Genomic DNA, 15600 nt, shown 5'->3' with positions numbered 1-15600 from the left:
GAATTTGATTGCAGCCTAATAGGCCTACTGAACAGTGGACTGAAATTGAATTGAATAGGACGTAAGCATACCTATGTAATTTTTAACAAGAGTGGCATTTTTCTCGGGTGCTAAAAAGCAAAAAGCCAGGTCATGTAGGCAGACATGAAAGACTCACTACTCCACGGGCAAATATCGGGAAAAATTAAGCACCACCAGCATGGACAGCTCCCCACGAGTCACTTATAATGGTTGGTCTTTTCCTGGGGTTTGATTCATGTTGTTTGGGGGAAAATATTAAAATAGCCTTTGTAATGGTAATAATATTTCCAAAGAGCCAAGATGGGGCTTAAGATCAATATGGGCTCTCTCTCTCTCTCTCTCTCTCTCTCTCTCTCTCTCTCTCTCTCTCTCTCTCTCTCTCTCTCTCTCTCGCCACATATTTAATGTCGCTGTAAATTGGTGTAATGTAGCAGAAAGTGCGAGACATTCGCTGGCCTCGTTGCACGCAACACGTTGTGAAATGATTTCTTAACGGTTTTAACCGCATCATTCGCGACTCTCGAGCAGTTTGAGAACTGAGAAGAATGAGAGAGAGAGAGAGCAGTGACTACCATGTCACTGAGACTATGTGTGTGTTGTGCCTAGTGAATCCAAGTGCAGAAAATACATATCCATATAGTTTATTACATAATGCACCATGTTATTACATTTCCATAAAAAAAAAAAAGTTGCGGCCGCATTCCGTAATAAATTTCGCATTTTGTAATAATTTATTACAAGATGAGAAAAAAGTTATTACGAAATGCGTTCAAGAAATGTATTACGAAATGCGTAAATTATTACACAATGCGGCAATTGTCACCGCATTATGTAATAATTTGTTACATTATTACATATTGCAACCGTTATTACATAATGCGGCGTTACACGAACCGATCAAGAAGTAATATCTAGAATATTCTATAGTAAAGCATTTGTGTTTCAGAGTTGACTTTCTATATCCACTAGGTGGCATCAGTTACCTTGGCTATTTGGCTTATCCGGTAAAGTTTGACCCGGAAGTGATATAATAGCGTTGGCGTTGGTTAGAATTATTTTTTTAAAAAAAGTTTGTTGAGTGTGCGTTTGTTTGTGTGTATCTGACTGTGGACCAAGCTACGTGCTCCTTGGATGGTATGTGGACTTTATTAGCGAAATACAAAGGACATACTGTTTCTCTGGTCAGGGAAGAAGAAAAAGAAGAGGAAGAAGATAGAGCTACTCCTGCGAGTAAGTCTATCATTTATGCATGTTGCTTCAAAATATGTAGACCCCCTGGAACCTGCACACATACAGTACAGTACTATCATAATGCAGTCACATACGCATTGTTGGCTGTTAACAATTTGGCTTTGCTTCTATTGAGCTGTATGGCAGGGTGTGTTTAGAATCGAGCTAGCACATAAGCTGACTTGGAAAGAAACCTAACTGGAGTTAAAGACAATTTCTACTACCCGTTATCAATATGTATCTCACTGAATCTTTTTATGGTTACCTGGTCTTCTGTTTGTGATCATACAATTATTCTTATCAATACCTTGTCCACAGTAACCTTCATCAAGGCTTTCTCTCTTAGTACAGCGAAGTTTTTATTTAATTTTATTGCAGTACCACTGAAATAAATGCTTATGCGTTATGCTTATATTCGCTTTATTCTCTCAGATGTTGGTGTTGGGATAGCAGAACTTTCTGTGCTCTCACGGTCCGTGGCGGTGGTTCTGGCAGCAATTACCAGCTGAGTTCACACAGGTAGAGGACTACTCCTCCCCCATGCATGCACTCATAATTATTGTAATTATTATTTTGTAATTGTTGTGTCATACTCATTAAGCTTAAGCCTTAAAGTCGGCTGATGCTTCAGTATAGTAAATAGACAGAAGTATGCCATCAAAGTTACATTTACAGTAAGACAAATGACCTAGTTTGTAGGTAATCAGGCTTATTGAAAGTTTTGAAATTAACCCACCAGGCAGCCTATGCCAGTTATCATGAATCTGATCTTGTTGCCTGTTTCAAGTGGTCATATACTGTATAACATTCCCCAATGATGAGCTTCACTCAGAGCGTCCCTCTGGATGATGAGCTTCACTCAAAGCACACTTTGGGGACTGTTGTAACAAGGTAGTGAAGAAAAGAGTGGAAACTATATTGACACACAGTTCTGTTTATTTTATTTATTATATTGCAGTGTCGTGGAATAATTTGCTTTGGACGTGTGAGAACTGGACACGGGCAGACATATCAATGCCACGCCATCTGCATACCAGTGCCATATTTTCTGTCCTCCAACAACGTCATCATGGAATCTCATGAATATGGCTTTGTACATTGAAAATAATCTGTCCTGGCTAGATCCCCCCTGGAACCTGCACACAAGCAGTACAGTATATACGCTATCATAACTCAGTCACATACATGCATTGTTGGCTGTTAACATTTTGCCTTTGCTATTGAGCTAACTTATAGCATGAATATGCAGTGTTTCCCCCAGAAAATTGGTTAGTCAAGGTGGTGAGGCTTCGAGTCTGTCCCTGGGGGCGGCGTGGCGGGGGGGGGGGGGGGGGGTTGGTTGGGCGGCGCCACTCGCGATGTCACGCGGGGGGAGGTGTTGGCGGGGTTTGATGTCACGCACGGCACGAATACTGTTTCGGGGGTTTGGGGGGGGGGGGGGGGGGGGTTTGGGGGGGGGGGGGGTGGGTTTGAATAATAACAAAGCTGTGTAGAACTGGAAAATATGTATTTATTGACCTGCCATATCAAAACTATTTACAGAAGCTGAAAAGAAAAATGTAACAAAAAGTGCAGTGCAGGTTGTTTACATTAACGAAAAAGAGAAACCAAATGGAGTGCAAAATTGACTGGCTACCTATGACTACCTATGGCACATTTTGCAAGTCTTGTCCTTGCAGGCCTGCAAGGACAAGACTTGCAAAATGTGCCATAGGTAGTCATAGGTAGCCAGTCAATTTTGCACTCCATTTGGTTTCTCTTTTTCGTTAATGTAAACAACCTGCACTGCACTTTTTGTTACATTTTGTTTAAAATGGGGTGGAATGCTTCACTTATGGACAGGGCTAAAATAATAATAATTATTATTAGTATTTATTAATCATGTTTTTATTTATATCAAGTCACTCATTGTTTTCAGAAAGACGTACATCGACTCGGTGCTCATATGCTGGTCCAGCGCGTCCCTCCTGTAATTGGTGCAGGGCACCTCTATAAACGAGCGCTCCGATGCACCCCGTGTAGCTCGCTGCCGATTTGCCCGGCACAATCTGCAAAACATCCCTGCAGAACACAATATTTTTAACTCCATTGTTTAACTTTTACGTCAAATAACCTACTTTCTATCGAACGAAATCAATACCAGTAGCCTACCATGTTCAGTGTGGTATAGCCAACCGGAATATTTGCTGTCCACAGCCCACTCCGGGTTCCACCCACTAGCCCGGTGCTTGGATGTTTGGGGCTGGGGCTGGGGCTGGGGCTGGGGCTGAGGTGGTGACACAGCACTGTCAGATAGTGTAGGCCTCGGTGAAGTCGAGCGACTCCTCGGCTGAAAGAAGCCCGATATTTTGGGTTGTTTCCCCGCCATTGACTGCATGCAAGAAAGGAAGCGGCGAATATCGTCATTCATGCCATCACGGGGACTGATAGTTTTTCATTAATTAATTCATGGCCCATCAGAGGAATTTGGCGGATAATGCATGTCTTTGACATCGTATATAGGCCACATGTTTTAGATTAGTCTAACCACACCTTTCGTTGAGGAGGAAAATGCATGGCCCTTCCTCATAACATGCCGACTAAATTGGCTAATCTATAATGGCTACCTCTTCCATCCACAACGAAATCAGTTGCGTTAGGCCTACATTCCCTGTCTTCCTTCGCCTTCGGTGTACAATGTTGGCCTTCTCTTCAGGATGGGTAAAATACTGTCACTGGGTGGACCTACATAAATAACGGTCCCAAACCGAAGACAGCCTACAACCTTGATTTATTTGCCTATTTAATTATATATATATAATATAATTAAAATTCACAATAACAGTGTAAATACAGCGTTTAGATGAGCAGCTGCAATTACAACTTACCTTCTCAGTTATTCCACCGACGATATGGCAACGTCTGGAATCTCTCGCTGAACCATTGAATTGAAAATTAAAATTGTTTCAAAATATGGCCTCGAGGATGGACACACATGGCGTAGTAATAAATCCGACCACTAGGTGTCACAATTTAGTCCAACCGATGTTGTCCTAGTGCCTGCGCTTGAACATGCATTACAACTTTTTTTTTTTTTACAAGTTTTTTTTTTTTTTTTTTTCCCCCGGGCCCTTTTTTTTTTTTTTTTTTTTTTTTTAGGGAACGTAGCCAAGGCGGGGGTGGGGTTTAGTCAAGGCGGCCGCCTTGATAAGAAAGCGCTGGGGGAAAGCCTGATATGTGTAGTAAAAACGATCTAGCACGCTAGCTGACTTGGACACAATCACACAAACCCAAACTAGAAAACGTCAGATTACGCTCTAGGGCAGGGGTGGGGAACACCTTGAGGCCATCTTGTCCGGCCCCCGACATAAGTTTAATGTTATGCAGCTTCACATAAAATATTAAATATTTTCTAAAATCTTAGAAATTACATAAATACAATTAGGTTACATCCAGGGGACCTAGGGAAGGTGGGGTCTGTTTTAAAGGTGTTTGCCTTCAATATAGGCAGGGGGAATCCTGGTTTGTGTTCACAGTAAGGCCCTTGGAGGACTTTTATGGCTCTTGGAGGAATATGAAGTGGCCCTTCGAATGAAAAAGGTTCCTCACCCCTGCTCTACTAGACTAGGGGAAGGGTGAGATAGTAACAAAAGCGGGGATATGTCCTAACTACCGGGTAGTTTAGCAGTACAGGTATGCATGATTGCCCATCACTTGTAAAGACAGCTGTCTGCCTCCAAAGTAAGAATTCACACCTACAGCTTATAGGGACAAAGGGTGCTTACGCGGTCGTTTAAGGCAGACTTGTAGGCTAGTTGACGCAGACAAACATCTCAAGTGACTCTAAAATGCAGACATACAAAAAATGTAAAACTTAATAACATGAAACACATTTCACATCTCACAACCTTTCACTGTTGTAATTATTATTGTCCGTCAATATTTCAACACAGAAAGCCAAATCAACCCGTTAGCTTCACAAAGAATAAAATGAAGTTTTTGAGCGACTGTTTCACTCTCCTGATCTCAACATCATTGAGCCATTCAGGGGAAACTTCAAATATGAGGTTCCCAAAATTATTATAGGAAACAACCATTCTGCCAGGAAGAATGTGCTGTTTTGTCATCTGAGAACATTAAGAGCCTTATCCACAACTACCACAAACAATTTAGAGCGGTCCCTGACGTTAAACAGGGCCATATTCAGCATCAGAAACTAGGGTATGTAAACTTTTGAACAGGGTCATTTGGGTAGTTTGGGTTGTGATCATGCTTTTGAAAGAGTAAACATAGAAGATTGATAATACATATCTTAAGCCAGTCACTAGCAATGAGTGAAAAAAAAAGTTTTGTGCAATCCTTCATATTTTGTGAGAAATTGCCAAGAAAGCGTATATTCTGCTGGGGTACATGTAAACATTAGCGCTGATCTGAACCCGGAGGATCCGGTTGGAGAGCCGGATCAAGACCTCATCCGAACAGACCGTCGTGCATTGATCCGCCAAAGGCGAATCAGACGGCATTTCATTACAAAATGGCAGTTACAGCGCGAGAAATTGTGAAACCGGAATATATCCTCTTTAGTTGACTACAACAGATATTCTCTAATCTCCCTAGTATGCTGTTCAGTCACGAACACTCACTGAGTAAAACTGAACCAACTCCCGCCTCGTCATTCATCGAGCCTGTTTGATCCGTCCAGCCTGTTGTGGCCAATTGAGTAGCGGATCCCCACTCCCTATGTGTGTGCTTCTGACTCTGTTGAGGTCTACATTTCTTAATGTTAACAGTGCTCTGCCAACGCTTTAACATCTCAGTCTGTAGGCTACTCTTAGGGAAATTATAGTCTACAGATGTGACTCTACTATCACATACTGCGTTACAGCGTACAGTCTTTAAAGCCACTGCTGTCACTCCCCTCGTCCGAGTCACTCAGCAGCGGCGCCCTCGGCGACACGGTGAGACGAATCCTGAATGAGTTGTTGGTAGCAGCGAATCCCCTACGGATCGGATCAACGCTTAAGTTTCGTTTTTGCCACGAGTGTGCGAGTCGCAAGGCAACTCGGCAGCGGAAGCGAGTGGTCATCTGCTGCTCGCCTCCTGACTGTCCCTGCTCAACGAGACTTCTGCTCCCTAATATTTGACTTTTAGTCTTCTTAAATACAAACACACACATTATTTATTGCAAAATAAGGAACATGCCGTTTCACTGCTGCCAAAGGCTGTTCGAGTTGTGGGTGCATGTTTCGTGAGGAGACCCAGGTGGGTCGGATCTCAGCATGAGTTTAGGAACTGTGACATTCATAAAGTGAGTTTTGTTGATCAAACTGTCTTACTCTTTGATTTATCAACGTGAATTGATAAATGGAACAACAAAGGCGAGGCGCATAGCTACTTAACGGCAGAAACGTTTTAAAAAATACATTATTATTATTTATTTTTATTTATTTTAAATAAGTGATCCGTGTGATCCGAGTGATCCGTCTAATCCGGATACCCTGCTTGGAATGATCCAATCAATCCGGACGCCTCAAAGATTCGAGTTAAGCACCTCTAGTAAACATATGAGCACCACTGTATCTTGTTGCCTGTTTCAAATGATCATAACATTGCCCAATGATGAACTTCATTCAGAGCACACTTTGTCCTGTTATTAACAAGGTAATGAAAAAAAGAGTGGCGACCATATTGACACAGTTCTGTTCATTTATTGCAGTGTTATGGCAGCGGAGTGGACGTGTGGGATCTGGAGATGCGATCACAATCTCCAACATCTCTAGCTACGTTTTCTGCTGAGAGAGAGAGAGAGAGAGAGAGAGAGAGAGAGAGATATGGGCCAAACACACTTGAATTCCACGGCGGCTGAGGCCAAGCTCACAGTGGATGAAGTAGACCCCAGGTCCCACCCCTCCCCCAACCTTCAACGCCGACTGATTGGCCGTGTCTCAAATGCCGCACTTGTGCACTTCGGGCACTGTTTTTCAGTGCCTAGGGCACTCACGCTGAAAATTTCAGTTGAGCCAGTGCACTGAAAGTGCCAAGATGATCCCCTAACAATAGCGGGAAAATGCAGTACTTGAATGATGGACACTGCACGCACTAAACGGCGGCCATGTTGACAATGACAGGGAGGAAATGTGGCATTCAGTTCAGTAGAGGAGTTTGGTCAACAGTCTCCTAATTCTGTAAGTAATATTGATGGGACACCAACCTTTACATGCCAACCAAAGTATTGTATGTGTGATTGTTGTCCTTTGGGGTGAAGGACATGAAAATACAAGCACCAGACGCTGCACATTGTAAACAGTAGCCAACTCATATTTTGGCAAGCTAATGGCATGCTCAGCCGTCACTTCCAGCGAGGGCACAGTGCAAAGTGCTCACATTTTTCCTCGACACTATGCACTAAAGACCTCAGTGCACTGTGTGCACTATGCACTGACTGTCAGTGCACTGACAAAAGTGCGCCATTTGAGACATAGCCCTTGAATCTGATTGCTACAACCAACCCCCCCTCCTCCAACCTTCAACGCCGACTGATTGACTCTGATTGCTACCCCCACCCCCACCCCCCCGATCACATTGCAATGTACGTCTCTAATTGGCTTGTGCAAATATATGAGTTTTTAGACCTACGTCTTCTTGATGTTGTAACTTGTTATAATGTGGAGCGATAGGGATTTCTTTCCCCCGTCATCATCACCCGATGTATACTGTACTGTACTTTGTTTGGGATTAATAAAATAAGTCTACGTTTATTTATGCCCACAATGCAAACACAATGCCCCCAGAGGGTTAAGGTGGACCTTAACCCCTGGTGGCATTGTGTTTGATTTGTACATGTGTATGCTTGTAATAGGCCTAATGTACCTTGTATTAGTTATTGTTCAATTCGGCCAACTTCTCCACAGCTCCTGGTACATAGGTTTAGAAATGTGTTGCTTTGGTTGCACTTTTATTACATATCGTCTTTCTCTTGGTTCATAGTTTATCAAGGTATGTTTCACAGTCCTTGGTTAGGATACATTCCCCTGTGTCAGATGTGTTTTTTGTATTTTATTCATGTTTCCTGTTCCGAATGGACAATCTGTGATGATTGTTACATGAATTTCCCCCTCTTCATATGGTTATATGAAGCAGTGTTCAACCACCTGTTTTATCAAATAAAGTGTTTGATGCCTATCTGTTTCATTTATTGTATTTTACCAGCATGTTGTTGTTCAAAATGCTCCCTCCATGAATACGAAACCATGCCAATGTTATGATATATAACTATTAACCTAATTCTCCATGAAGTTCTCTTTTGAAAACACAGCATGATGGCTGTTTGGTTTTTACACTTATTCACGTGCATGTTATGAGAAACCATAGTCTAATTATTTAGCCTATCAATAAAAAAGAACCTGTTTAGGCCTAAGCGATCTAAACCGTCTCTGAAGCAACAGCTTTGACGTCATGTTTCAGGAAAGCAGTGGAAAAGGACTTGTTCTGCCTGCCCACAAATGACTTGTTCTGCCTGCCCATTATCTATGTCTATGTGCCTGCCCCCCTACAAACCGGAAGTTGTGATCCAAGGGGGCGTTACAAATCTCAGGGCCCTTGTACTTAATAGAGCTCGAAAGTGACGTCATTTCCCCCGATTTCATGGGACCTCAACAGCGTTTTTAGCCGAAAATCGTAGCATGTAATCCAATGGCGGTATTGAAGTGATATTTCGATCCCCTTCGAGTTGTGCCACGAGGTCCATATATGTTGTTTCTGATATTTTTGCTTAATTTTTCGTACGAACCCCCAAACTTTTTAGAAAGCTGTGTTTCTTCACATTTTTCATGCCGACGGCCTCGGAACAAAACATTGATACTTCTGCATGAATAATCTTTATCTAGCCTCTTAAACAGCATATTTGTAGCCCAGCGCATATCATGACTGAGATCAGAAGATATTTACTCTCTACCATGTTGTTAGATGGTCAGCTTAGGTCCCGTGAAACGCGGAACTAAGGGGCGGGACTTTCGAGCTCTATGTTCTGTCTACCTACAAGTCTTCAGTTTCAAAACGGACGACCGAGGACTGCTGGAGAAGACGAACAGCTAGAACTAAGAGAAAAACAGTGTGGAGGAGGTAAGTCATGGTTTGCAGACATCTGAAATGACACGAACCACACCTTTGTTTTATTTGATGCATTCTTTCGGTTGCGCGGTTTTGTTGATGTTGCGCATTTTGCCTAGTTCTAACACCATTGACGATGGCGCGAGTAACTTGGATTACACAATTAAACTTGTTTTCTTATACTCTTCGCCTTGACATCAAAGGTAGCTATGCTGGTTGCAGTTAAATTTCCTCACTAGCTGCTAACTGGTTAGCAACAACAATTGCGACAGGCATGGTCCTGTGGTGTTGATTTTGACGTGCAACTCAGTAAACATTTCCCACACTATTGCAATTTATTTACTTAAACCAGTGATTTCTATGTATTTGTAATCTCTCTGTCTCTCTCTGCCTCTTGCTCTCTCGCTCTCTATCACCCCTTCCCTTTGGTCTTTCTGTTTTAGAGTAGGTGGAAAAACTCGACGGGTCCAAGACCAAAAGGCACTTTTTCACAGCCCTCTTTTTGACTTCATTTCATTCTCTCTCCAGGACATCTTTCTCCGTCATACATCATGTCTCTTGACGAGCTGATGGATAAAGCGAAACAGCTTACAGAGGACTTGGATCCAGAAGGCGACACCACCAAACAACCTGTAAGTAGGGGGGGATTAAGTAAGGGTTAGCGTTCGGCGAGAAGGTCGCTACCGTGGAATAGCAGCACGACAGACAGGGTCGATTCTCTCTGAAGTGCTGCTATTCCACAAAGCGACCGACTCGCTGAACGTTAAACCGCTTATTATATGGATATACTGAAATTATGCACACACATGGCGGTGACATTTCTTTATTTAATGTTACGTTTATTATAATTTTTCATGTCAAAAGATTGTTGCCGCGCAAAACAAAACAGTGCCGTTGTGGAACACCGATAGGCAACAGGTAGCCTAGACAACAGGTGTTGTCTATCACAGCAGCTGATTAATTAGTCTTGTTGAAAAGTCGCTTTAGCAGTGGAAAGTCTTGTTGCCATTGACAGCGGTCTGATATAGACCAACCATTGAGAGTAAATACAATTCTATTCATATTAATAGGACCCTATGAAAGACCACATTTCCCATTGGCTTTGTTGTAATACACGTTTTGTGTGTTTTTATTTATTTAAATTGCCTGTAGACGAAGAGGAAGAAGTCCGGCGAATCTTCTGTGGTGTGGCGGAAACGGGACTCGAGAGGGCAGCTGGTTTCTCAGCGCCCAGGTCAAGGAACGTCGCATAAACCTATACAGAGTAAGATTTAACATTTTCCCACAATCTGTTGTCCATTCTGCTGCCATAGTCATGTAAAACATGTCAAAAAACATATTGTTTGTTAACCATTACAGAAAGAAGGGCTGCTCAGACTACAGGAGCTTCTCATGAAGAACCAGGACCATAAGGTGAGTTGCTTTGCATGTAAAGCCGTTTTCTTATGATTGTTCTGATGTTGTATTTGCTTACAGTTTTTTTCAATTGCTAACAAGCTTTTGTCAAATCTTCAGCGACATTTGCAAAACTCTTAATACAGTTAACACACCAAGGGCTTTCCATTGCCATGCAGTTGACACGTTATATGCCTTTTTCACACAATTAGCAGTCAATGAATGCATTTCTAAAATTAAAAAATTTCCTTTACATACAGGATAACCACAGCAACAAAACAATGTATCTTTTATGGCTTATTTTCAAATGCTTTCACACAGTGTGTCAAAACTGGAAATACAACATCCAAATCCTTACTTCAGTAAAAAGGCATTTGCATGACACTAGCAAGAGTATGGTAAACAGATTATTGATAAAAGTGGAAGAAAACCCTCCAATTACAGTTTTTTTCAATTGCTAATAAGCTTTTGTCCAATCTTCAGCGACATTTGCAAAACTCTTAGCGCAGTTAACACACCAAGGGCTTTCCATGGCCATGCAGTTGACACATTACATGCCTTTTTCACACAATTAGCAGTCAGTGAATGCATTTCTAAAATGCTAACATTTCCTTTACACACAGGATAACCACAGCTACAAAACAATGTTTCTTTTATGGCTTATTTTCAAATGCTTTCACACAGTGTGTCAAAACTGGAAATACAACATCCAAATCCTTATTTCAGTACATATGCCTTTGCGTGACATTAGCAAGAGTACAGTAAACAGATTATTGATAAAAGTAGAAGAAAACCTCCAATTTTAGTTGTTCGGTTCTGTTGACAATTTTTACAGTAAAAAGTTGTCTCACAATCACAGAATGAAAATGCTTTTGTAACAGTTGGAAAGAACTGTTTGTTTATGAGAAAAATGTCTATAGGCCTAACAAAATCTTCATAATTCATCATGTTTAGAAATTGTATATATCACTCTGTCAACACATCTGCCTTAATTGGTATAAATTATGGTAAATACAGGTAACGTCTGAAGTCAATGCTGTCCATGAAGTCATGATTTGGAAATACATGAAAAGGTATTATAGATCCAATAATTCCAGGGCCAGTTCTAGTCCATTTGCCCTTGGGAAGCACCCCGTTCCTTTTGTGGATTTTCAAAATTCACATCTGTAAACATAGTGTCTTCAATTTGATCTAAGATTTACTGTGGTACCTGCATATACTGAGTGGCCATGAATACCATTGACAGCATTGTCAGTGTAAGGTTTACTGTAATGTTTTATGTATTTTGTGTGACATTCTAATTCTGTGGGACTTTCAGGCTTTATCCTCCCAAGACATTTGGTGCCCTAGGCAACCGTCTTGTTTGTGCTTTTATATGTATTTGTTTCATTATATTTTGTTCACTGTAAGTAACATTGCAAAACGTTGTATGTTCTATCATATATAAACAGTTTTTCTACTGTACCTCCTGTAGTCAACAGTAAAAAATGCTTTGTACCGGAATCAAATTGAATAACACATGAGGTCAGAGTCCTGTTGCCTTTGGAAATTTAGTGCAAACAGTGAATTGCATGATTTGAATGCATGCAATAGGCTACCTGTAAAACTGAAACGTAAAAGTCTATGCAGCTTCTGTAATGTTGACAATAGCCAGTGTTTTGAAGTCTTGTGTAATTTGATTGACTCAATGTACCTTGTGAAATGAAAACAAGTGTTATTGTTTGACAGACGTATTTAATTTTGAGCCATGTTTCTAGTGTTTTGGTAAAGTGAGTGTGTACAGAAAACAATGTTTTCTATTTTGAAATGAGTACTTTGTGTATATTTAACAGTGTGTGCTTTTGAGAACAAAATTAACTGTTTGGCAGATTGTGTTCGGTAGGTAGTAGTCTGTGCTAAGAGTTTAGAAAAAGTATCCATAGTATGGGTAAGTGCTTGTTAGCAATTGAAAAAAACTGTATGTTTGCTTTTATTGAGTTTTTGACAACAGTTTTTACAGTAAAAGAATCGGTCTCAAAATCACAGAATGAAAATGCTTTTGCAACAGTTGGAAAGAACTGTTTGTTTATGAGAAGAATGTCTATAGGCCTAACAAAATCTTTATGTAATTCATGTTGATGTAAAATTACCGTATCATGTTTAGAAATTGTATTTATCACTCTATAACACATCTGCCGAGATTGGTATAAATGACAGTAAATACAGTAAACATGGCAAGGTATTATAGATTCAGTAATTTCAGGGCCGGTTCTAGTCCATTTGCCCTTGGGAAGCACCCCCATTCCTTTTGTGGATTTTCAAAATTAGCATCTGTAAACACAGTATCTTCAATTGTATCCAAGATCTACTGTCCTACATATACTGAGTGGCTATGAATACCATTGACAGCATTGTCAGTGTAAGGTTTACTGTAATGTTTTGATGTTTTTTAATGTCTCACAGTAATGTTCTAATTCTTTGGGACTTTCAGGCTTTATCCTCCCAAGACATTTGGCACCCTAGGCAACCGTCTTGTTTGTGCTTTACTGTAATGTGTATTTGTTTCATGATATTTTGTTCACTTTCTGTAAGTAATATTGGAATTTTATATGTTCTATCATACTATAAACAGTAGATGTACTGTACCTCCTGTAGTCAAGAGTAAAAAAATGTGTCTTACTGGAATCATCTTGAATGTCAACAACATATGAGGTCACAGTCCTGTTGCATTTGGAAATTTAGTGCAAGCAGTGAATTGCATAATTTAAATTCATGCAATAGGCTACATGTAAAACTGAAACATAAAAGTCTATGCAACTTTTGTAATGTTCTCAATAGCCAGTGTTTTGAAGTCTTGTGTTATTTGATTGACTCAATGTACCTTGTGAAATGACAACATGTGTTATTTTTTGACAGATGTATTTCATTTTGAGCCATATATCTAGTGTTTTGGTAAAGTGAGTGTGTACAGAAAAAGATGTGATCTATTTTGAAATGAGTACTTTGTGTATATTTAACAGTGTGTGCTTTTGAGAAGAAAATTAAATGTTTGGCCAATTGCGCTTGGTTGGTGGTTGTCTGTGTTAAGAGTTTAGAAAAAGTATCCAAAGTATGGGTAAGCGCTTGTTAGCGATTGAAAAAAACTGTAAATGAGGGGATGATCACAGCGAATATGAAGAATAAAAAAATTAGCTGGCCTGGCACACACATGATGACTCAATTAGGCCTACTTGTTGATCAGACAGGGCTGTTTATTATGTTTCAAAACCATTGCCATACAAAATATGCAAGTATGTAATAATTATATAACCAATGATTCAGGGGCCCTGCAATGACATTATTCAGGGGCCCATTCTGATCCCCAGGGCCCCTCATAATATAAGACAATATAGGGGCCCTGCCAGATACCAGGTTCCGGTTCAGCCAACCTATGTTTCAGGGGCCCATTCTTACACCCAGGGCCCCTCATAATATAAGACAATATAGGGGCCCTGCCAGATACCAGGTTCCGGTTCAGCCAACCTATGTTTCAGGGGCCCATTCTTACACCCAGGGCCCCTCATAATATAAGCCAATGTAGGGGCCCTGTCAGATACCAGGTACCGGTTCAGCAAATGCAAGCCATTTGTCGGCCAAGATACTGTATGTTTCAGGGGCCCATTCTTACACCCAGGGCCCCTCATAATATAAGCCAATGTAGGGGCCCTGTCAGATACCAGGTACCGGTTTGGCCAACATATGTTTCAGGGGCCCATTCTTATCCCCAGGGCCCCCTCTAATATAAGCCAATATAGGGGCCCTGTCAGATACCAGGTACCGGTTCGGCCAACATATGTTTCAGGGGCCCATTCTTATCCCCAGGGCCCCTCATAATATAAGCCAATAGGTCTACAGGGGCCCTGTCAGATACCAGGTACCGGTTCAGCAAATGCAAGCCATTTGTCGGGCCCTGCAACGACATTATTCGGATCCCCTGGCCCTACATAACATTGCCTATACACCATTAAAGGGGCCCCTTCAAATAGATAAGTAAATATCCCATGTGTCAGGGCCTCATGTAACATTATTCAAGGGCCATGAAAGAGGGTTCAGGGCCCTATGACGCACTATACTATTTGATCTCCTCCGTCATAAATGAATGACAAAGCATGTGGCATATGGCATAAGGGCTTTATTGACTCATATTACATAACATAACCAGTGTTCCATGACTTCTGGGGACCAGTAGCAGTAGGTTATTCAAAATTTCTGCGCGGAGGCCTGGGCCTCAGGGCCCCCCAAGGCCCCCCGGGCTCTTGGGCCCCTGGGCCTGGGCCCGGTAGGCCCGTTCAGTGTTCCATCCTTGGTTATCCGATGAAGCTTTTTGCAGAGACTTTTAGCTGCATGCCAGATGTCCAGTGAATGTTGGATGTGCCATTCTTTGTACTTCCCACGTTGCGGATCTTGATTAATCAACACAATGAGCACAGTCAATGATAATAAACAACTAAGATAAGATTACTGAAATATATAACAGCACAGAGTAACAAGAACATGTCTCAGCACAAGGTAAACTCACTCATCAATGCAGAAATTTGAGGATGCGCATCTGTAACCACTTCCTTGACCTTGAGGTCGGAGAGGAGAGAATCCATGGTCTGCACAAAACACTCTTTCTCCATAATCACAGAGTTGCGTCTGGTCTCTCTTTTGTCCACAGACACGATGTGAACAATATCCCTGGAATCCTGCTCGATGGTAGTGTATGTGCAAAACTGAGCACAGTGACCTGAAGTATAAGGTTAAGCACAGTTGTCAGTCTATGAACCATTATACATATGTTAGAATTATTCATAAAGTATATTCCAATATTTACATATGTATAGTGAACTTACCAGGAGAGTCCAT

General features: G+C 41.3%; 1 long non-coding RNA gene across 1 annotated transcript; it reads left to right on the top strand.

Annotated features, from left to right (window-relative positions):
* The first annotated feature begins 9873 nt into the window (after window positions 1-9873).
* On the top strand, window positions 9874-13719 carry LOC134444136 (uncharacterized). The gene is made up of 4 exons (XR_010033885.1): window positions 9874-9971; window positions 10492-10603; window positions 10699-10752; window positions 13205-13719. It is a non-coding gene; the product is annotated as an uncharacterized LOC134444136 (long non-coding RNA).
* Window positions 13720-15600: the final 1881 nt, after the last annotated feature.

Source organism: Engraulis encrasicolus, unplaced genomic scaffold (genome assembly GCF_034702125.1).
Source record: "Engraulis encrasicolus isolate BLACKSEA-1 unplaced genomic scaffold, IST_EnEncr_1.0 scaffold_46_np1212, whole genome shotgun sequence".
Classification (NCBI taxonomy): domain Eukaryota; kingdom Metazoa; phylum Chordata; class Actinopteri; order Clupeiformes; family Engraulidae; genus Engraulis; species Engraulis encrasicolus.
The sequence above is the reverse complement of the archived record's forward strand: the minus strand, read 5'-3'. Positions and strand labels throughout refer to the sequence as shown.